This window comes from Ornithorhynchus anatinus, chromosome X1 (genome assembly GCF_004115215.2).
Source record: "Ornithorhynchus anatinus isolate Pmale09 chromosome X1, mOrnAna1.pri.v4, whole genome shotgun sequence".
Classification (NCBI taxonomy): domain Eukaryota; kingdom Metazoa; phylum Chordata; class Mammalia; order Monotremata; family Ornithorhynchidae; genus Ornithorhynchus; species Ornithorhynchus anatinus.
Genome location: NC_041749.1, coordinates 39590373 through 39614780, shown reverse-complemented (window position 1 = coordinate 39614780; position 24408 = coordinate 39590373). Strand labels below are relative to the sequence as shown.

General features: G+C 49.8%; 1 non-coding gene across 1 annotated transcript; it reads left to right on the top strand.

Annotated features, from left to right (window-relative positions):
• Positions 1–23597: 23597 nt before the first annotated feature.
• LOC114806873 lies at positions 23598–23735 on the top strand. The gene has a single exon (XR_003754929.1). It is a non-coding gene; the product is annotated as a small nucleolar RNA SNORA7 (small nucleolar RNA).
• The last annotated feature ends 673 nt before the right edge of the window (positions 23736–24408 follow it).

The following is a 24408-nucleotide window of genomic DNA, read 5'->3' as shown; positions in this document are numbered from 1 at the left end:
AATAGCAAATAATTAGAATCAAAGTGATGTACATCTCATTAACAAAATAAATAGGGTAATGAAGATATATACAGTTGAGTGGATGAGTACAGTGCTGAGGGGATGGGAAGGGAGAGAGGGAGGAGCAGAGGGAAAGGGAGGAAAGGAGGGTTTAGCTGTGGAGAGGTGAAGGGGGATGTACAGGGAGCAGAGGGAAAAGGGGAGCTCAGTCTGGGAAGGCCTCTTGGAGGAGGTGAGCTTTAAGTAGGGTTTTGAAGAGAGGAAGAGAATTAGTTTGGCGGAGGTGAGGCGGGAGGGCATTCCAGGACCGTGGGAGGACGTGGCCCAGAGGTCGACGGCGGGATAGGTGAGAACGGGGGACGGTGAGGAGGTGGGCGGCAGAGGAGCGGAGCGTGCTGGGTGGGCAGTGGAAAGAGATAAGGGAGGAGAGGTAGGAGGGGGCAAGGTGATGGAGAGCCTTGAAGCCTAGAGTGAGAAGTTTTTGTTTCATGCGGAGGTCGATAGACAACCACTGGAAGTTTTTAAGAAGGGGAGTGACATGCCCAGAGCGTTTCTGCAGGAAGATGAGCCAGGCAGCGGAATGAAGAATAGACTGGAGTGGGGAGAGAGAGGAGGAAGGGAGATCAGAGAGCAGGGTGACACAGTAATCTAGCCGGGATATTACGAGAGCCTGTAACAGTACGATAGCCTTTTGGGTGGAGAGGAAAGGGCGGATCTTGGAGATATTATAAAGGCGAGACCGGCAGGTTTTGGTGACAGATTGGATGTGTGGGGTGAACGAGAGAGCCGAGTCAAAGATGACACCTAGGTTGCGGGCCTGAGAGACGGGAAGGATGGTTGTACCATCCACAGTGATGGGGAAGTCAGGAAGAGGACAGGGCACAGGCCTTCATTCTTTCCACCTTCAAAGCCTTATTAAAAGCACATCTCCTCTAAGAGACCTTCTCTGACTAAGCCCTCATTTCCTTTTCTCGTAAACCTTTCAGTGTTGCCCTTGCAGTTGGATTTTCCCCCTGTACTCATCCACCCCCAGCCCCACCCCACTTGGGTACATATCCATAATTTATTTTTTTCTATTATTGTCTGCCTTCCTCTCTAGACTGTAAACTCATGAGCAGGGAACTTGTCTACCAACTCGGTTGTATTTTACTCTCCCAAGCACTTAGTAATGTGCTCTGCACACAATAAATGTTCAATAAATGCCATTGATCGATTACATTCATATTCCATGCTGTACCAGGCTCTTGAGAGGATGTGGTAGAAGCGGAGGGCACATGGTCCCAGTCCTTGAAGAACCTACAATCTAGACTTTGAGCCTGTTATGGGCAGGGGTTGTCTCTCTTTGTTGCTGAATTGTACTTTCCAAGCACTTAGTATAGTGCTCTGCACACGGTATGTGCTCAATAAATACGATTGAATCAATAATGGACCCTCTCCAGCCCTGCACCCCCTGTTTCATAGGAATTCCCTTTGCCCCAGATGCGGGGGGAGCTCTCAGTCATGTTTCGTGTTCCGTCTTCCCCATCTGGGGTAGGATTCCTCCTGGGTCTCTCTTCAGCAGTTCTGGCCTTCTGGAGTGGAGCCCTTTGTCCCTGCTCTCCAGTTCCCAGTGGTGAGAAGAGAGCTATGATTTCACCCATCTCCTGCTGAGCATCTTATTTAACGGGGAAGGGACTCCCTGAATACTTCATGCATTTCCTCTGCTGAGTTAATTAGCAAACTGGCAGAGATGACCCCATTTCCATGCTCATATTGCCCTTTGATGGCCATCTGCTGCCCAAAGGAGACAGATTTCTGAGCCGGATCTCACTGAATGAATCCCCAACATCTTTGAGAGCCAGCAACAGAGGTTCTTTTTTTTTTTGGATATTTGTTAAGCATTCACTATGTACCAGGCCACTATGTGCTAAGCGCTGGGGTAGATACAAGCTAATTTATTGAGTGCTTACTGTGTGCCGAGTATTGTACTAAGCTCTTGGGAAAGTACAATATAACAATAAAACAGACACATTCCCTGTCCACAATGACTTTACCTTTCAGAAGGTTTTAATCATTCATTCATTCATTCATTCAAAAGTATTTATTGAGCACTTACTATGTGCAGAGCACTGTACTAAGTGCTTGAAATGTACAGTTCAGCAACAGATAGAGTCAATCCCTGCCCATTGGCAGGCTTACAGTTTATTCGGGGGAGACAGACAAGAACAATAGCAATAGATAGAATCAAGGGGATGTACACCTCATTAACAAAATAAATAGGGTAATAAAAATATAGACAAATGAGCAAAGTGCTGAGGGGAGGGAAAGGGAGAAGAGCAGAAGGAAGGGGGGGAAAGGGGGCTTAGCTGAGGGGAGGTGAAGGGGGAGCAGAGAGGCAGCAGAGGGAGCAGAGGGAAAAGGGGAAGCTCAGGCTGGGAAGGCCTCTTGGAGGAGGTGAGCTCTCAGTAGGGCTTTGAAGAGGGGAAAAGAGTTAGTTTGGCGGAGGTGAGGAGGGAGGGCATTCCAGAACAGCAGGAGGACGTGGGCCAGGGGTCAATGGCGGATTAGGCGAGAACGGGAGACAGTGAGGAGGTGGGCGGCAGAGGACCGGAGCGTGCGGGGTGGGCAGTAGAAAGAGAGAAGGGAGGAGAGGTAGGAGGGGCAAGGTGATGGAGACCCTTGAAGCCTCTAGTGAAAAGTTTTTGTTGACGAGGTTGATAGGCAACCACTGGAGGTTTTTAAGGAGGGAAGTGACATGTCCAGAGCGTTTCTGCAGGAAGATGATCCGGGCAGCGGAATGAAGAATAGACTGGAGTGAGGAGAGACAGGAGGAAGGGAGATCAGAGAGAAGGCTGACACAATAATCCAGCCGGGATATTATGAGAGCCTGCACCAGTAAGATAGCCGTTTGGATGGAGAGGAAAGGGCAGATCTTGGCAATATTATAAAGGTGAGACCGGCGGGCCTTGGTGACGGTGTGAATGAAATGTGTGGGGTGAACGAGAGAGCCGAGTCAAGGATGACACCAAGGTTGCGGGCTTGAGAGACAGGAAGGATGGTCGTACCATCCACAGTGATAGGGAAGTCAGGAAGAGGTCAGGGCTTGGGAGGGAAGATAAGGAGCTCAGTTTTGGACATGTTAAGTTTTAGAGGGTGGGCAGACATCCAGGTGGAGACATCCTGGGGTCAGGAGGAGATACGAGCCTGTTTTACAGATGAGGTAACTGAGACACAGCGAAGTGAGGGGCCTTAACCAAGGTCACACAGCAGACAAGTGGCAGAGTAGGGATTAGAACCCAGGGGCTTCCAACTCCCAGGCCTGTGCTCTATCCACTAGGCCACTGTGCTTCCCCAACACTGCTTGGCTTCTGGCCTGGCCCACACAGCTCTGAAATTCCTGCCCCTGGGGAGAGAGCCAGTGGTGTCCCTCTGGGCCTTGTAAGCCTCTACACCAAGAGGTGGTTCTAGGGTGCCCTGCCCAGACCAAGGGACAGGTTGGGAGGTTGAAGGGTATTTTGAAGCCGGCAGATAATTATTTTAAAGAGCGAGTGGGCCCGCTGTCTTGTGTGGAAATTTCCAGTGCTGATCCCAGAACATTTTTGCACAGCTAAAGCTGGAAAATCCTCCAACCCCCTTTCTTTCCACTTGGAGAAATGATGCCAGGATCGGGTTGAGCCCCTCCGCCCATATCACTGTGGGCCAGAAACACAGGGGATGGCCTCTTGGCACCTCCCTTTGGGGTGTATTTATGTACACGATCAACATGATCAGGTCTGAGCTCCCCAAAGTCACCCCTCCGCCTCTCCCCTCCCCCCCACCAACCCCCTCCCCTACTTTCCCATCCTTCCCTGCAGTATCCTCAGAGGAGATCTCCTCCCTCCTCGCAAGTGCCACCCCCTCCACCTGCGCCTCGGACCCCATTCCCTCTCACCTTCTTAAAACCATCGCCCCTGCCCTCCTCCCTTCCTTAACTTCTATTTTTAACCACTTAATCTCCAAGGGCTCCTTCCCCTCTGCCTTCAAACATGCCCACGTCTCCCCCATCCTAAAAAAACCCGCTCTTGACCCCACTTCCCCCTCCAGTTATCGTCCTATCTCCCTACTACCCTTCCTTTCCAAAATCCTAGAACGAGTCGTCTACAATCGATGCCTAGAATTCCTTAACTCTCATTCTCTCTTAGACCCCCTCCAATCTGGCTTCCGTCCCCTCCACTCTACCGAGACTGCTCTCTCTAAGGTCACCCGTGACCTCCTTCTTGCCAAATCCAATGGCTCCTACTCCATTCTGATCCTCCTTGACCTCTCTGCTGCCTTTGACACTGTCGACCATCCCCTCCTCCTCCATACCTTATCTCACCTTGGCTTCACGGACTCTGTCCTCTCCCGGTTCTCCTCTTACCTCTCTGGCCGATCATTCTCGGTCTCCTTCGCTGGAGCCTCCTCCCCCTCCCATCCTTTAACTGTTGGAGTTCCTCAAGGGTCAGTTCTTGGCCCTCTTCTGTTCTCCATTTACACTCACTCCCTCGGTGAACTCATCCGCTCTCACGGCTTTGACTACCATCTCTACGCAGATGACACGCAGATCTACATCTCCGCCCCTGTCCTCTCCCCCTCCCTTCAGGCTCGCGTCTCCTCCTGCCTCCGGGACGTCTCCACCTGGATGTCGGCCCGCCACCTAAAACTCAACGTGAGCGAGACTGAGCTCCTCATCTTCCCTCCCAAACCCGGTCCTCTCCCAGACTTCCCTATCACCGTGGATGGCACGACCATCCTTCCCGTCTCTCAGGCCCGCAATCTCGGTGTCATCCTTGACTCGTCCCTCTCGTTCACCCCACACATCCTATCCGTTACCGAGACCTGCCGGTTTCACCTCTACAATATCGCCAAGATCCGCCCTTTCCTCTCCACCCAAACGGCTACCTTACTATTACGGGCTCTCGTTATATCCCGGCTAGACTACTGTGTCAGCCTTCTCTCTGACCTCCCTTCCTCCTCTCTCGCCCTGCTCCGGTCTATTCTTCACTCCGCTGCCTGGCTCATCTTCCTGCAGAAACGATCTGGGCATGTCACTCCCCTTCTTAAACAACTCCAGTGGTTGCCTATCGACCTCCGCTCCAAACAAAAACTCCTCACTCTAGGCTTCGAGGCTCTCCATCACCTTGCCCCTTCCTACCTCTCCTCCCTTCTCTCTGTCTACCGCCCACCCCGCACGCTCCGCTCCTCTGCCGCCCACCTCCTCACCGTCCCTCGGTCTCACCTATCCCGCCGCCGACCCCTGGGTCACGTCCTCCCGCGGTCCCGGAACGCCCTCCCTCCTCACCTCCGCCAAACTGATTCTCTTTCCCTCTTCAAAACCCTACTTAAAAATCACCTCCTCCAAGAGGCATTCCCAGACTGAGCTCCTCTTCCCCCTCTACTCCCTCTGCCATCCCCCCTTTACCTCTCCGCAGCTAAAGCCTCATTTTCCCCTTTTCCCTCTGCTCCTCCACCTCTCCCTTCCCATCCCCACAGCACTGTACTCGTCCGCTCAACTGTATATATTTTCGTTACCCTATTTATTTTGTTAATGAATTGTACATCGCCTCGATTCTATTTAGTTGCCATTGTTTTTACGAGATGTTCTTCCCCTTGACGCTGTTTATTGCCATTGTTCTTGTCTGTCCGTCTCCCCCGATTAGACTGTAAGCCCGTCAAACGGCAGGGACTGTCTCTATCTGTTGCTGACTTGTTCATCCCAAGCGCTTAGTACAGTGCTCTGCACATAGTAAGCACTCAGTAAATACTATTGAATGAATGTACACATCTTTGCACTCTATTGTTTGTAAGGAGAAGCAGTGTGGCCTAGTGGAAAGAACATGGGTCTACTAATCACAGGACCTGAGTTCTTATCCTGCCTCTACTACTTACCTGCTCTGTGATTTTAAACAATCAATAATGTTTATTGAGTGCTTACTGTGTGCAGAGCATTGTACTAAGCACTTGGGTGAGTACAATGTAACAGAATTGACAAGTCACTTAATTTATCTGTGCCTCACTTCCCTCATCTGCAAAATGGGGATTCAAAACCTGTTCACCTTCCCACTTAGACTGTGAGCCCCCTTTGGGACCTGATTATCTTGTATCTTACCCCAGTGCTTAGTACAGTGCTTGGCACAAAGTAAGTGCTGAACGCTTATTACAATTATTATTAGTGTCAGCACCCCCTCCCCAAACGCAGTAGATTGTAAACTCCTTGAAGGCAGGGCTTGTATTTCCTAACTCTATTGTACTCTTCCAGGCATTTCATCCAGGGCTCTGCCCAGAGTAAACCCTCAATAAGTACAATTGATTGATTGATACAGCTCAGTAAGTGCAATTGATTGATTTATATAGGCCTTACTTTGGCATCTGAAAGAGGATGTTTGCCTCAGCATAGACCTGTGGACTCTGTGCCTGTCAGCTCTTTCTGGGGAGCCCTGGGGGGGTGGGGTGGGGGGTGTGTGTGTGTATGTGTGTGTGTATGTGTATAAGGACCACTGCCTTCCCATTCCCATTTCTGTCCCAGAAACATCCGGCTCCATTGGTCAAGAGAGGAATATGGCTCGGACCCTCTCACGAGTCTCCCACAGAGAGGAAGACTGTAGGTAGGGAATGCATCTGTTTATGGTTCTATTGTACTCTCCCAAGCACTTAGTACAGTGCTCTGCACATGATAAGTGCTCAATAAATATGATTCAATGAATGAATCAATGAATGAATGAGGAAGGACCAGCTCACCTGCCCACTTAGCATGCCAGCAAAAGAGCCAGCTCCTTCCTCTGGCTGTGCTGCCCACAGCCTGCCTGCTTATGGCTGGGGATTGAGAAACCTTGTTAGCTAAACTGATAGCCTTCTGCCCTTTGTGTCTCTTTCCGATCGGGTGCCACTGAGGGAGAAGCTGAGTCAGAACAAGTGAGTCAGAGTTGGAGGGACAGAGAGGACCAGGGAAAAGAGACATACACCGAGAAGAAGATTCCCTTATGGGGCCTGAGCTGTGGTCTCTGGGCAGTTCTCTGCATGAGCAGAGGTGACCCATTTTCTCTTCATCCCTCTCTAGGAGGAAAATGGGCTACCAGAAATATGGGCCCTCAAGATGTGAATGCTTAAATCCAAAGGGTGCCGTTGGTGATTTTATTGCATCTGCTGGGAACAGGCAACCAAGGCTCCGGCCAACCTTTTACCACATGGCTGCTTGCCCGCCCTCTCCCTCTAGAGTGTAAGCTAGTTATGGGGCAGGGAATGCATCTCCTTCTTGTTATACTGTACTCTCCCAAGCACTTTGTACAGTTTTCTGCACACAATGAACTCTCAATAAATTGAGCACAGGCCTGGAAGTCAAAAGGACCTAGGTTCCAATTCCGGCTCTGCCACTTGTCTGCTGTGGGACCTTGGGTGAGTGACTTCACTTCATCCCAGCTACCTTATCTGTAAAATGGGGAATAAGAGTGTGAACCCTATGTGGGACAGGGACTGTGTCCAACCCAGTTACCTTGTATCTTCCCCCGGTGCTTAGTACAGTGCCTGGCACATAGTAAGTATTTAACAAATACTGTTATTATTATTATTAATAATAATAAATATAATTGACTGACTCTCTTCCATGCCCCCTTCAGCTTGGTGCCTGGAATAATAGTAATATTAGTAATGGTATTTGTTAAGTGCTTACTATGTGCCAAGCACTGTTCTAAACACTGGGGTGAATACAAGCAAATTGGGTCCAACACAGTCCCTGTCCCACATGGGGTTCACAGTCTCAGTCCCCATTTTACAGATGAGGTAACTGAGGCACAGAGAAGTGACTTGCCCAAGGACACAGAGCACACAAGCAGCAGAGCTGGAATTAGAACCCATGACTTTCTGACTCCCAGGTCCGTGCTCTATCCACTACACCATGCAGCTGGAAGAGTGGAGATAAGGGGACAGCCTAACCCACAAAGGCACAGAGCAATGTGGACCCCAGGTGCACTGGATTCTCCCTTGGGGTTGGGAATTGTCATAGTTTCAGGCCAGCAGCCACTTGGTGCAGAGAGCCAAACCCATTATTCCATTACTAAAGATAGTGGGTGAGGCTCTGGAGAGAAGAGGTCAGGACTACCCTGGAGCAATAATGACCCTGGGGCTGGAGTGATGCAATGGCAATTTTAATGCCTGAACTCTCTCCATCCTCATGAATGGAATGTCCCATCAAGGAGCATTAGATTGTAAATTCCTCTATTACACCGTAAACTCCTTGAGGGCAGGGAATGTGTCTTGCCTCTGTTAAACTCTTCCCAAGCACTTAGTACAGTACTCAGCACTCAGTAGGTACTCAACAAACACCATTGATTGATTAACTGAGTCAGGTTTGTTTAAAAGAGCCCCCAAATGGCCTCTCAAACAGCCAATTTCCCAACCCCCCAGTATTAAAAACCTCCTTCTCCCTCCCCTTCCTTCAGGAGTTGCCCCAGTGAGCAAGAACCAGGAATGTATAAAGCTTCCTATCCACTTTCATCAGGCAAGAAAGGTCCCTGGGGTGGTTTTGGGGGTAGGGGGTGATGGGGAGAAGCTTTGGCAAGCAGCCCTAGGGTTAAATGTCAAAGGTCACAGTGAGTCAGCTGCATGAAGAAACAGGATAAGAATTCATTCATTTATTCATTCATTCAATCGTATTTATTGAATGCTTATTGTGTACTAAGCACTTGGGCCAGAACAAAATAGACACATTCCCTGCCCACCATGAGCTTGCAGTCTAGAAGGGGAGACAGCCATTAACATAAGTAAACTACAGATATGGACATATGTGCCATAGGGTGGGGAGGAGAGATGAATAAAGGGATTGTCAGGGTACCACAGAAGGGAGTGGGAGAAGAGGAAAGGAGGGCTTAGTCAGGGAAGGCCTCTTAGAGGACATATGCCTTCAATAAGACTTTGAAGTTGGGGAGAATCATTGTTGGATTTGAGGAGGGAGAGCGTTCCAGGTCAGAGGCAGGATGTGGGCGAGGGGTTGGCAGCGAGATAGATAGGATCCAGGAACAGTGAGAAAGTTGTCTCATCTTGTGTTCCCCGAGTCCAAGTTCTGGAGCCACACGGCATTGACATAATGTTTGAAGACTCGGGGACGTGGGCCTGTGAAGGGTCCACGAAAGTCCCCAGTGACCCCTGAGTCTGCCCTGAGCAGCTACCTGAAATCTGCCTCCCCGAAAGGCAGCTGTTGTTGTGTCTGATGAACCAAAAACGTGTTTCCTTCCTTCCCTTATACCTTGTCCCAGTGCCTGATTAGAATACCCCATCTAATAATAATTGTGGTACTTGCCAAGTGCCTACTACGTGCCAGGCATTGTATTAAGCAATGGGGTGGATATGAGCAAATTAGGTTGGACACAGCCCCTGTCCCACATGGGGCTCACAGTCTCAATCTCCATTTTACAGATGAGGCCCAGAAAAGTGACTTGCCCAAGGTCACACTGCAGACAAGGGGCAGAGCTAGGATTAGAACCTTCTGATTCCCAGGTCGAGGCTTTATGCACTATACCATGCTGCTTCTCAGGGCCAGCAGGAAGTTGAGTAAAAATTTACTTCCAGGGGTGCTGACATCCTGCATCCTCTCTCTGCCCCTTCTCCACGCTTGGTGCTTCCCCAGACGGCCCGGAACATTTTTCAAATTCTTTCAAAACAACAGTGAGGGGTCAGAATGAATTTCTTCACGTTCACCAGCCCCCACTGCCCCCGCTTCCTAAACCAAGGTCATTCTGCTCCCTGGTCAAGGTTACCCTAACCTCTGGCCAAGGTCATACCTAGGGGCTTCCACCGTACCTGTGGGCTGTCCACCGTGTGGCTTCCAAGGAAAGGGAGAGTTGTGGTGAGTCAAGGGCTCCTCTTCCCCTTGGCCTGAAGCAGTGGTAAGTGTAAGCAACAAGAAGTTCCATTCTCCCTCCAGAGTCCAGAAGAGAGGGTCAGTGTAATTGATCGGCCCACAGAGTTCTTCACCAGGCTTCCTTTCAGCTTTCATTCATTCATTCGTATTTATTGAGCGTTTACTGTGTCCAGACCACTGTTCTAAGCACTTGGGACAGTACAATACAAAACCAAATTGGCTCAAATGGATAGTTCCTGTGGCTGGGTGGTCTCACACAGGGTTACCTTTCGGGTGGAAATGCCTGGAAATGGCAGTTTGAATCCAAGGACCCTGGGAACAGAGTTGTGAGGTAAATGTGCCTTACTGAAATGAAAGTTCATCTCCTCCAAGAGGCTTTCCCTGACTAGGCCCTCATTTCCTCCTCTCTCACTCGTCTGCCTCACCCTTGCACTTGGATTGGCACCCTTTATTCATGCCTCTCAGCCCCATAGCACTTTTGTTCATATCCATAATTTATTTATTTATATTAGAGAAGCAGCTCGGCTCAGTGGAAAGAGCCTGGGCTTGGGAGTCAGAGGTCATGGGTTCGAATCCCAGCTCTGCCACTTGTCAGCTGTGTGACTGTGGGCGAGTCACTCAACTTCTCTGTGCCTCAGTTACCTCATCTGGAAAATGGGGATTAACTGTGAGCCTCACGTGGAACAACCTGATTACCCTGTATCTACCCCAGTGCTTAGATCAGTGTTTTGCACAAAGTAAGCGCTTAACAAATACCAACATTTTTATCATTATTATTATTATTAATGCCTCTCTCCCCCAAAGAGTGTCTGGAAGAGTGGGCAGGAAGAGTGTCTACCAACTCTGTTGTATTGTACTCTCACAAGTGCTTAGTACAGTGCTCTGCACACAGTAAGCACTCAATAAATATGACTGATTGATTAATTGATTGAAATAGGGTTGAGGCTGTTTTAGCTTCCAAGAGCCTCCTGGTGAAGCTGTGAATCCTCTCTCTGGCTCTATCTGCCTCTAATCCAGGGAGAATCTGTAAACCTTTGTCTTGCAGTGCCCTCCCTGTGTCCTCTACCTCCATGACTGAAACGTGGCATGGCCCCCTGGCAGGATGGGGTGGGGGAGGGAGTTGGAATTCAGACGAAGAATATGTACATATTTATAAATTACATATCATTCATTATTCATATTCATTCATTCATTCCAGTCTTCAATCTGTCTCCCCCTCTAGACTGCAAGCTTGTTGTGAGCAGGGAACGTGTCTACCAACTCTGTTATATTCTTCCGAGCTCTTAGTACAGTGCTCTGCACAGAGTAGGCACTTAATAAATACCATTGATGATGAAAATACCATCGATGATGAATAGATCCATTTGCCTACAGGTGTCAAGGATCTGGCCAGAGTTTGGGGCACAACCTCTACTGGGAGAAGCCAGCGGATTGCGAGGGGCAAAGGAAGGGGTCCCAGAAATTTCATTTCAAAATGACTGCCTCCGTGTGGCTCTCTTTTCAGCAGTGAAGTCAATAATGAGAAGAAAATTTCTAGCAACGCGGTTCTGCTTACCAAATAAGAGCTGGAACTGCCTTCCCCTGTGACTCCCAGCCTGCCAACAACTAAATTAAAACACGCAAACATATGGGGGAAATATATAGTGTGGCTACAGCCCTCTCCCGCTGAATTTAGCCACAGTTGGAATGTCAGGCCCCTGAATGTCCGGAAGGGGGGCGGTGTGCGTGGATGTGTGTGCATGTGTGTGCGCGGCAAGTTTGTGAGTGCGAGCACACGAGTGCATGTGTGTTTCAGTGGGTTTGTAAGAAGTTTATGTGGCAGTTATATTTTCCTTTGTAACTTATGGATGTAAACCAATACAAAGTTGAAGACAGACTAGGAAACCAGGTGTTCCTCAAGCCTGGAGCCAGGGAGAGGGAGGACTGACGGAGGGCTGAAGAATTAGGTTTTCATGCTATTTCTCCCCTCAGGCCCACCATCAGGTAAAATTATTACTCTCCTAAAAAGTCAGAGTGAACAGAACCCAGAATTTTACTGGGGTTTCAGGATCCTCACTGTCATGAAACAGACCTGGGTGTTCCCAGAAGTTGGGAGAATTTCTTCCCTTCTCAACCCCGGACTTCCCCAAAGACAAATGGCTGACTGGCAGGCAATCTGGAAAAATCCTGCTAGCTTGGCTACATGGTTAATAGTCCATCTGTTTAAACCCCAGATACTCTGAGCTTTCCCATTTTTTTTTTCCTGGAGGAACTAGAGCCTTTCCCAAAAATTGGCTGGGAAGGGACCAGAAGGTTCAGGTCACTGGCCGAATCCTTCTGCTCCTTCCCTGAGCTTGCCCACTCAGCTCCTTGCTGGGCTCTTCAGGTAGCAACCACGTGAAGAGGCATCAATCCCTCTCCCATAAAGCTGGCAGGGAGCCAGGGGATGCAGAAGCAGTGTGGCCCCGTAGAAGGTATATGGGTCTGGGAGTAATTGTGGACCTGGTTTCTATTCCCAGCTCAACCATTTGACCTTGGAGAAGTCACTTACCATCTCTGTGCCTTGGTTTCCTCATCTGTAAAGTAAGGATTAAATACTTGTTCTCCTTCCTACTCAGGCTGTGCAGCCCGTGTGAGACAGAAACTCTGTTCAACCTGGTTTTCTTGTATCTCCCTCAGTGCTTAGTGCCATGCTCGGCACATAAGAAGCACTTAACAAATACCACAATTACTACTGAGGCTGTGACGCAGCATGGCCTAGTGGCAAGCGCATGGGCCTGGAAGACAGAGGGTGTGGGTTCTAATCCCAGCTCTTCCACTTGTCTGCTCTGTGACCTGGGGTAGTTCACTTCACTTCTCTGGTGCCTCAGTTACCTCATCAGCAAAGTGGGGATTAAGATTGCAAGCCCCATATGCGACAGGGACTATGTCCACCCTGATTATCTTGTATCTACCCCAGTGCTTAGAACAGTGCTTGGCACATAATTAACACTTAACAAACACCATTATTATTATTATTATTCTACCCCAACCCCTCACTGTGCTGTAGAGCCCTCACTGGTTCCAAGGCTGTTCACTTGTGGGGATTACTAAGGGCAGTTCCCAGGAGCTGTTTGCTTGGAAATAATAATAATAACAATAATGGTATTTGTTAAACACTTACTATGTGCCAGGCATTGTACTAAGTGCTGAGATGGATACAAGCAAATTGGGTTAGACACAGTCCCTGTCCCACAGGGGGTTCACAGTCTCAATCCCCATTTTACAGATGAGGTAACTGAAGCAAAGGACAAGTGGTGGATCAGGATTAGAACCCATGACCTTCTGACTCTCAGGCTTTTGCTCTATCCATTAAGCCATGCCGCTTCTCTTGGCATTTACTCTTGGTGTTGAAATACTGGGACTATTTGTATTTTTAAGTCAGACAGAGAAAAGGAGTTGTTGGAAATTAAAAGTCCCGGTAACCCACCACCCAGCTTTCTGTTGTCCTCTTTGGCTTTGTTTCTTGCTAGATCATGGAAGGGGCTCTGTCCCAGGCCTGGTAAAGTCATCAATCAATCAGCAGAGGGGAAACTATGTGCAGAGCACTGTAAACACCTGGGAGAACACAGTAGAGTAAATCAACACAATACCTAGCCTCAAGGAGTTTACAATCTAGGTGGGAGAAGAGACTAGAATACTTGACAGACAAGAGGGAGAGGGAAAAGGGGATATCAATTATTCAAGCAGTCAATCATATTTATTGAGCACTTACTTTGGGCAGAGCAGTGTACTAAGCAGTTGGGAGAGTACAGTACAACAATATAACAAACACATTCCCTGCCCACAATGAGGTAACAGTCTAGAGAGGGAGACGGACATTAACATAAATAAATAATTACAGATATGTGCATAAATGTTGTGGGGCTGTAGGCAGGGTGAAAGGGAACAGATCAGGGAGATGCAGAAGGGAGTGGGAGAAAAAGGAGATGAGGGTTTAGTCAGGGCAGTGCCCAGTGCTTAGTGCTTTGCACATAGTAAGCGCTTAACAAATGCAATTATTATTATTTTGGAGGAGATGTGCCTTCAATAAGGCTTTGAAAGTGGGGAGAGTGTCTGTCGGATATGAAGAGCGAGTGCATTCCAGGTGCCTTCCAGGCCAGAAGCAGGATGTGGGCAAGAGGTCAGTGGTAAGATTGAGGAGATCGAGGTTCAGTGAGTAGGTTGGCATTAGAGGAGTAAAGTGTGCAGGCTGGGTTGTAGTAGAAGTGAGGTGAGATAGGAGGAGGCAAGTTGAATGAGTGCTTTAAAGCCCCTAGTAAGGAGTTTCTGTTGGATGTGGAGGTGGAAGGTAACCACTGGAGGTTCTTGAGGAGTGGGGAAACATGGACTGAACGTTTTTGTAGAAAAAGGATCTATCTGGGCAGTAGAGTGAAGCATGGATTGGAGGGGGGAAAACCAGGAGGCAGGGAGGACAGTAAGGAGACTTAGTGCAGAAGCAGTGGGGAGGCCTCTGATAATCAGTCAATCAATCATATTTATTGAATGTATAGTGTGCATAGCACTCTCTTAAGCACTTAGTAGGATACTATACAATAAAGTTAGTAGAAACAATCTCTGCCCACAAGGGGCTTACAGTCTAGATGGAGAGACAAACATTAAAATAAATTAACGACTATGTTCCATAATTGCTGTGGGGCTGAGGGTGGGAGGAATAAAGGGTAAAAATCTAAGTGCAAGGGTGAAGTTGAAGGGAGAGGGATTGAGCAAATGAGGCTTTGGTTGGGGAAGACCTCTTGGAGGAGAGGATTAATCTCTCAACTCTTCATTTTTGCCCAGCACAACTAGCAACTTTCCCTTCGACACTTCTACACCATCTAAAGCATTTATATACTCCCACACCAAAGCACTTTTGTACATGGTTTTCTACTCCATTACTTCCTCCTCTCTGCAATTTATTTTATGTCTGGCTCCTCCACTAGTTTGTAAACTCTTTGAGGGCAGATTTCAGTCTGCTAACTCTATTGTACTCACCCAAGCTTGAGTATAAGACTCTGTACCCATTAGGTGCTCAGTAAACATTATTGATTGAGAAGAGGCTCCTCCTCTGCTTCCCACCCTCTGACAATTGGGGTCCATCAAGATTCAGTCTGGGTCCCCTTCTATTCTCCATTTGCACCTACTTCCTTAGAAAACTCATTTCTTCCTATGGCTTCAACTACCATTTTTACATAGATGATTCCCAACTCTACATCTCTAGCTCTGCCCTCTCTTCTTCTCTGCAGGGTCACATTTCCGGATGTCCCGCCGACAACCTCAAACTTAACATGTCCAAAACTGAACTCCTCATCTTCCCACTAAAATCCTGTCCTGCCCCTACTTTTCCCATCACTGTAGACAATATGACTACCTTCCCTACATCGTACGCCCATTACCGTGGCATTATCCTCGACTCATCTCATACAGCCCACATATTCAATCTGTCACCAAATCCCGCGGGTTGTATATTCACAACATCACTAAAATCCACCCTTTCCTCTCCATCCAAACTACTAATATGATGATCCAAGCACTTATCCTATCTCACTTTGATTACTGCATCAGCCTCCTTGCTAAACTTCCTGCCTCCTGTATCTCCCTACCCCAGTCCATACATCACTCTGCTGCCCGGATCATTTTTCTACAAAAATCATTCAGTCTATGCCTTCCCATCCTTAAGAACCTCCATTGGTTGCCCATCCACTTCTGTCTCCCACCTGGATTGTAAACTCCTTGAGGGCAGGAATTGTGTTGATTTACTCTCTTGTGCTCTCCCAAGTGTTTACAGTGCTCTGCACATAGTTGCTTCTCTGATTGCTGAAGATAAGGAGTTCTGTTTTGGACATGTTAAGCTCGAGGTGATGGGAGGACATCCAAGTACAGATGTCTTGAAGGCAAGAGGAAATGCAAGATTGCAAAGAGAGCTAGAGATAAGAGATGGAGATGGAGATTTGGGCGTTATCCACATAGAGGTGGTAGTTGAAGCCATGAGACCAAATAAGTTCTCCAAGGGAGTGGGTGTGGATGGAAAATAGAAGGGACCCAGAGCTGAACCTTGAGGGATTCCCCCCCCCCCACCCCCCGTTTAGAGGGTGGGACACAGAGGAGGAGGAGCCCATGAAGGAGACTGAGAATGATCTGTCAGAGAGATAAGAGGAGAACCAGGAGAGGACAGTATCAGTGAAACCAGGCTTGGGTCATGTTTCCAGGAGAAGGGAATGGTCGACAGTGTTGAAGGCAGTTGAGAGGTTGAGGAGGATCAGTATGGAGTAGAGGCCACTGAATTTGGCAAGAAGGAGAGCACTGGTGATATGTACATAAGTGTGGTGGGGCTGAGAAGGGGGAATGAATACAGTGAACAAGTCAGCGTGAGTTCCCTTCCCCTTCCCACCCCCCATCTCTTCTGAAGTCCTGTGTCCCCTCTTCCCACCCTGATCACCATCATTCACTTTCATGGCACCTTCCAACATGCTAACAGTCTTCCCAGTCTCCCCCAAACCTACTCAGGATCCCACTGTAACCTCTGGCTGTTGCCCCATCTCCTCCCATTCTTGTCCAAATACCTAAACGGGTTGCATATTCAAGCTGCCTCCACTTCCTCTTCTCTGATTCCTCTCTTGACCCTCTACAGTTTGGTTTACATCCTCTTCATTTCATTGAGAATTCATTCATTCATATTTATTGAGCACTGTGGGCAGGGAATGTGTCTGCTTACTGTTATATTGTACTCTCCCAACTGCTTAGTACCGTGCTCCACACACAGTAAGTGCTCAGTAAATACTAAGTTGAATCAATGAATGGCCAAGAGATCCGAGGTCTCCTTTGAGAGGAGGAACCAAGTGTTTCAGGGGAGGGAGAATGGGATTTCAGTGATAATGAAGTTAGAAAGTCAGTAGACAAGTAGAAAACTACTGTGCTGTGCCCCAGGCACCCATGCCTGGCATACGCATGTGAGCCAAGCACCCTTAGCCCACCCAGAGAACTGCACATGGGCAATGCTGGGTACCGGACCCAGACTCCTGGCCCTTGGCCCTGCCGGGCCCAAGTTTTGTCCCAAATGGGGCTCTACCACCTCTGCTTGGAATCCAGGGGGAGGGCCCTGTTGTTTCCCCCCACCAAATGGTACATCTGGCTGGTTGAGGTGCAAAGTAACGTTTTTATGGGCGATGCGGCCTGTGAGAAAACACCCAGAAAGAGCTAAAAAGTGTAAGGCAGCGAGTTCTCTTAAAGGCTGGCTTCATTATTTCTGGCTGCAACTTTGGCACCCTGAAGGTGGCAGGAATCTCTGGAGGCCATCTAGTTCGATCTCCTGCCAACAGGCAGGCTAGCCCCTAAAGTACACCTGGTTTCAATTCCTTTATCTCATTAGACGGTAAATGTCTTGTGCTTTTTTTAAAAAAGGTATTTATTAAGCACTTTGTGCCAGATACTGTACAAAGCATTGGGGTAGATACAAGTTAATCAGGTTGGACACGGTCCCTATTGCACATGGGGCTCAGAGCCTTAAATCCATTTTACAGATGATAATAATAAAAAATAGTAATAGTAATAGTGTGGTATTTGTTAAGTGCTACATGCCAAGTGCTGGCATAGATACAAGATAGTCAGGTCCTACGTGCAGATGAGGAAACTGAGGCACAGTGACTTGCCTAAGGTCATAGAGCAGACATATGGCAAAGCTGGGATTAGAACCCAAGTCCTTCTGACTCCCAGGCCCATGCTGTATCCACTAGTCCACATTGCTTCTCTTGGACTGTCAAAAGTGACTCACATCATGCACTGCCCTCAGTAAGTGCTTAAAAAAATACTATTATTACTGCTATCTCTCCACAGCTCCATAAATCACTGGTATTTATTGAACACTTACCGATCAATCAATCGTATTTATTGAGTGCTTATGGTGTGCAGAGCACTGCATTAAGCTCTTGGGGGAGTACAACAATAGAGTTGGTAGACACATTCCCTGCCCACAACAAGCGGAACATTATGCTAAGTATAGAAACAGCATGGTGTAGTGGATAGAACACGGGCCTGGAAGTCAGAGGTCATGGGTTCTAATCCCAACTCCGCCACTGGTCAGCTTTGGGCAAGTCACTTAACTTCTCTGAGCCTCAGTTGCCTCATCTGTAAAATGGGGATGTAGACTGTGAGCCCCATGTGAGACAACCTGATTACCCTGTATCTACCCCAGCACTTGGAACATTGCTTGGCACATAGTAAGCGCTTAACAAATACCATCATCATCATCATTATTATTAGAGAGCAGGGACCTGGGAGTCAGAAGGTCATGGGTTCTACTGCCAGCTCTGCCACTTGTCTGCTGTGTGAACTTGGGCAAGTCACCCCAGCGCTTAGAACAGTGCTCTGCACATAGTAAGCGCTTAACAAATACCAACATTAAAAAAAAAAAACATTAACTTCTCTTCTCTGGGCCTCAGTTACCTCATCTTGTAAAATGGGGATTGAGACTGTGAGCCGCATTTGGGACCTAATTAGCTTGCAACCATCCCAGAGCTTAGTACAGTGCTTGGTTGCTTGGTACATAGTAAGCGCTTAACCAATATTATGATTATTATTAAGTGTTTCAGAGAGTGCTGTCGAAGAACAAATCCCGGGCCCTTCTCTTGGGGGGTTGGGAGCGGAGGGTTACAAAGTAATAGATGGTCCTAAAAGGTGTCCCCAGATCTCCGGCTGCATCGGAAAGTGTCTGTATCCAGGCTGGTTCTGTCCACCGAGGGTTAGCAGCGGGGAGGCCGGCCCCGCATCTGGAAGCAGATCCGTGGCTTTGCAGGGTTTCGGTGACAGTCGTTGCGAGAGTGGGGATGAATGGATGGACTGGGATGGTGGACGGATAGACAGATGGATGGGGGATAGACGGATGGATGGGGGGATGGACGGATGGATGGGGGGATGGATGGATGGGGGGATGGATGGATGGATGAGGGATGGATGGATGGATGGATGGATGGGGGAAGGATGAATAGATGGATGGAGGTCGGACGGATGGATGAAGGACAGAGGGATGGAGGGATGGACGGGGAGATGGACAGATGGTCGGATGGACGGGGGACCGATGGATAGATGGGGAAACGGTCGGATGGATGGATGGGGGACGGATGGATGGACAGGGACAAACAGATGAACGGGGGGGCAAGGACGGAGGAACGGAGAGTAGCGAGTCGTGGGCTTTGATCCCGGGGTTTTTGGCTGCTCTGTCTCCCGCTTCCTCCCAAAGGACAGGAACCGTGCGGGGGCATGGGGAGGGGCTGAGCTGATTTCCCCTCCCCCGGGGGTGGTGGGGAGCGGGGAGGAGGAGAGACGCCCCGGGCCCGGGGCAGGAGGGAGCCCCGAGCCTCCGGCCCGGGCGGGGGAGGGGCTGAGCCGGGCATGGAGCGGGGCAGGACCCCTCCCCCCCTGGAGCTGGTGGGGGTGGGGATGGTGGGGATGGGGGTGAGGGGGGCCGGGCCGTCCCGGGGCAGGTCCTTGCGGTCCTCCGGGCTCCGCAGGGCTCCCGACAGCTGGCGGCGGAGGCGGGGGGAAGGGGGAGGAGAGGGGGTCCACCTCCACCCCCTCCCCTGCAACCCGCCTCCGGCCCTGGGCCCGACCTACCCGAGACCCCTGCCCTGCACCTCCCTCCCCTGCCCCCTACCACGCCCTCTCTGTAACCCCGGTCCTCCTGCGCCCCCCTCCCTGTGCCCTCTACCCCTCCTGTGCCCTCTTATCCCCTGCGACTCCTCCCTGTGCCCCCTGCCCCTCCTGCGCCCCCTAGCCTCTCCCCCCCCCCCCCCCGTATCCCCTACTCCCTGCGCCCCCTACCCACTTTGACCGCCCCCGTATCCCCTACCCCCTGCGCCCCCCTACCCCCTTGTGTCCCCTACCCCTTGCGACCCCCTCCCTGGATCCCCTACCTCCTGCGACCCCCTCCCTGGACCCCCTGGACCTCCTGCCCCCTGCGACCCCCTCCCTGTAACCCCCCGCCCCCTGCGCCCCCTGCCCACCCGTCCCCTGCCCCTCCCCCCCGTCCGTCCATCCATCCATCCATCCGTCCGTCCATCCGTCTGTCCGTCGGTGGGTCGATCCGCTCCCCGGGCCCGTGCGGAGCCCCCCGGCCCCGGCCCCGGCCCCGGCCCGCCCCCCGCCTGCCCGGCGCCCGGAGCCCACAAAAGAACAGGATGTTGTTGATTTGTCACCAAACCGCAGAGAGGAAATGATTGTAAATTTCCTTTAAACCTCCCCACCGCGGGCGGCCGCCTGAGCTTCCGCCCCCGCCTCCCCCGCAGCCCGGACCCACGACCCCCACCCCACCCCCTCCCGGGACCCCCGGGACCCCCCCACTGCCACCCCCGGATCCCCGACACCCCCCTCCCCCGCGCCGCAGGGTGGCACTGGGTGGGGGGGGGACCATGGGAGGGACCTGACCCTGGAGTTGTCCCGCATCGTCACCAAGGGAGGGCTTCACCCCTTCCCCCTGCCCTGACATCATCCTGTGCCCCCAACAGGAGGGTCTCCCCCCCCCCCCCACCCCGGCAATCACCCCGTACCCCTAAGGGAGGGCTTCACCCCCCTGCCCTGCCCGGGTGACTCCTTCCCACTGGAGAGCTTCACCCCATCTCCCCCATGTAGGAGAGATGTCACCCTGTCCCCTTGCCCCTCTGCCTAGGTGCCCCCACCGGCCCCTGTCCCCTGCAAAGGAGGGCATCACCCTTCATTCATTCAAGCATTCAATCGAATTTATTGAGCGCTTACTGTGTGCAGAGCACTGTACTAAGCGCTTGGAAAGTACAATTTGACATTAAATAGAGACAATTCCTACCCAACAATGGGCTCACAGTGTAGTGGGGGGAGACGGAAAATGAAACAAGTAGACGGGCATCAATAGCAACAATATAAATAGATAGAATTATAGATATATGCATATCATTAATAAAATAAATATGTAAATAAATACACAAGTGCTGTGGGGCGAGGAGGGGATAGAGAAGAGGAAAAGGGGGGCTCAGTCTGGGAAGGCCTCCTGGAGTAGGTGAGGGTGAGCTTTCAGTAGGTCTTTGAAGGGGGGAAATGTGCTAGTTTGGCTGAAGTGAGGAGGGAGGGCATTCCAGGCCAGAAGTGGGACGGGAGCCAGGCATCACCCTTCCCCCCAACCGAGGGGTCATTCTATTCCCCCCCCCCCCATGTCCCCATGATTAGATCCCCTCCCCATTTACCCCCCATTTTTGAGGGTTCAGGGGTGATAGATCATGTTCAGGGATGATAGATCACCCTCCTCTTCCCTCATCCCCCTTCTCCCATCATTGTTTCTCATTTTGTCCATGAAGTAGCCACTCAGCTACAATTCACTCCCTGCAGTTGCATAGCGGGTGATTCACTCCCTGCGGTTGAAAACCGGGTAGGTCTCTCAGGCAGCATCAAAGGGGGCTGACCAAATCCCACGCTTTAGAAGAGGGGACCTAACCGCCTACTGCTGACCTTTACCAAAAGGGTCATCAATGAAATACTGGACAGGACTTCATTTTGGGTCTTGCTCCTGAATACCTAAGACCCTCAAGTCCCTGGTGCCAAAAGAAGCCTTTGGCGGAGAAACTACTCACTCCCTCTGGACTGTAAGCTCGTTATGGGCAGAGACTATGTCAGACCATTTCTGTGGTATTGTACTCTCCCAAACGCTGAATACAGCGTTATTGAAGTGTAAACTCACTGCAGGCAGGATCCCTCCCTCCTACTCAGGTGTACTCTCCCAAGGGTTTAATTCCATGCTTTGTACACACGAGGCAGTCAGTAAATAGTACCATTGCCGGAGCAAAGATGGACAGGGGGCCGATTAATTCCCTTCCCCTTCAGATGGCAGAGTCACTCATTTCAGCCCCCAAAAGTTTGTAAAGTCAAGTGACTGACTGATAAGGATGGCATACTCCAAACATTAATCACATTAATCTCTAGCTACTGGGCTTTCTGCCCTTCTTTCAATGACACCCCAAGGTCCAGTGAGAAACCACATGGTCTAGTGGAAAAGGCACAGACGTGGGAGTCAGAAGACCTGGGTTCTAATCCTGGCTCCACCTCTTGTCTGCCATACAACCTTGGACAAGTCACTTCACTTCTATGTGCCTCAGTTGTCTCATATGTAAAATGGGGATTAAGATTATAAATCCCACGTGGGACTGTGTCCAACACAGTTTGCTTGTATCCACCCCAGTGCTTAGTACAGTGCCTGGCACACAGTAAGTGTGTAACAAATACAATAATAATTATTAATAATATTAATAATAATGAAATGAGGATTAAGACTGTGAGCTCATGTGGGGCACGGACTGTGTTCAACCGATTATCTTGTATCTACTCCAGTGCTTCTTATGGTGTCCGACACATAGTAAGTGCTTAACCAGAACCACAGTTGTTATCATCATCATCATCATCATCATCATCATCATCATTATTATTATTATTGTTATTAGTCTTAGTGGACGGAGGGAACAGAGGAAAGGGATTGTAAGACTCCCTCACTGAGCCTTTTTAGAAAATATGATACCCAGTCATGGCATAGTGGTTAAAGCATGGGTCTGGGAGTCAGAGGGTCAAGGGTTCTAATTCCGGCTTCACCAGCTGTCTTCCGTGTGACCTTGGGCAAGTCACTTCACTTCTCTGTGCCTCAATTGTCTCATCCATAGAATGGGGATTGAGACTGTGGGCCCCATGTTTCAGAGACTGTGTCCAACCCGATTAGCTTGTATCCACCCCAGGGCTTAGTACATGCTTAACAAATATCATAATAATAATAATTATTATTTTGTCCCTGAGCCCAAGGGAGAGAGAACTCCTTGGGGTTATCCCAAGGGTATATAAGTGTAGACAAATGTGCCTTCAGTCTATGCTCACAATCCAGGCCAGCCACGCCTGATTTATTTGGGTGCCGTTAGGGCAGCTGCCCTGAAGGCTGCTGGCAGGACTCTGGGAACACCAGCAGCTCTCCACCTGTTCTTTCCCGTTCAACGTTTCTTGGACCAGGGTTTGCCCAGCCCCACCCTCCCCTCTCAGCCCCACCCCCCCGCATCTGCCAGTCCGCGTGACAACCTGGCCCAGGCAAGCTGTCTGCTGGTTTCCATTCAAAATATTAGAGCCCAAGGCTCAGAGAGGACAGGTTCAGGTCATGGCGAGGGTGGTACCCGGTCAGGGAGGGTACAGTTAAGGCAGCTCTTCAACCCAGCTCCTTGCCAGTTATCAGTTGTGGAAACCATGAGGGGACGGGGGGTTCCCAACAGGTTGCTTCCGCTACTGAGGGTAGAGGAGGAATTCATAAGATGGTGTGTCTCCAAGCACTGTCCTGCCCTGCCCAAGTCTTTGCCTCTGCATGCTCAGGAAATCATTTGTGGAGGCTTCCAAATCTCCACCATCACCTTCATTCATTTATTCATTCATTTATTAATTCATTCATTAATCCAATCGTATTTATTGAACATTCACTGTGGGCTAAGCATGTACTAAGCACTTGGGAGAGTACAATTTCTTTTTTATCTGTTATTTCTATCGCACCAAAGTATGGGTAGTTGGGTGGACCACCGAGGGTGTGGAAGGCTGCAGTCAGTCAATTAGTTGAATTCATTGAGGACTTACTTTGTGTAGAGCACTGTACTGTGCACTTGAGAGCATACAATATACTTGAGTTGGTAGACCCTTTCCCACAACGAGCTCACGATCTAGAGGGGGAGACAGACATTAATATAAATAAATTACGAATATGTACAGAAGTGCTGCCCCCTCAGGGTCGCATCTGGAGAGTTTCCAGTACTCTACCAGTCTTGGCTACGGGAGGGAGAATCAAGCAGAGGCCTGTCCATTCCATTCCTAGCTTGGGCAGTGGCTAGCGAGTGGAAGGCAATTTGCTACAAGTCAAAATTCACTCATGCTGGGCAGCAGTGGCCCAGGAGAGAGTCGAGGGTGAGACTTGAGTTTACTGAGCGGAAGGCGGCAATGGTCAACCACTTCCGTATTTTTAACAAGAAAACTCTATGGCTCCACTACCAGAACGACTGCAGATGGAGAGCGGGGAGTTCTGGGAGAGATGTGTCCGTGGTGTCGCTGCGGGTCGGAAAAGACTCGATAGCATAAGACAAGACAAGGTATAAGTGCTATGGGCCTGAGGGAGAGGTGAATAAAGGGTGCAAATCCAGGTGCAATGACCATGAAGAAGGGAGTGGGAGAAGAGGAAATGAGGGCGTAATGGGGGAAGGCTTCTTGGAGGAGCTGTGCCTTCGATAAGACTTTGAAGGTGAGGGGAGGGGTAGATAGGATCAGGATACAGTGAGAAAGTTAGCATTTAGTCAGACTAAAAGGGTCTCACATTTTACATTAGTTTTTATAGTGATTCCTAAATTAACTGGTTCTTTGGTGACATGCTGGGGGAAGGAGTTGATGGTAGGAAACCCCATGTGGTTTTATTCACTTGGGCATAACTTTGTCCTACAATGGATAGGATGTTTTGAATCACTAAACTATTGTTTAACCCTTATTAAAGTAAATCCAAGCCTAGCATCACAACATTAAGCTAAATGAGGAGTTGTAGA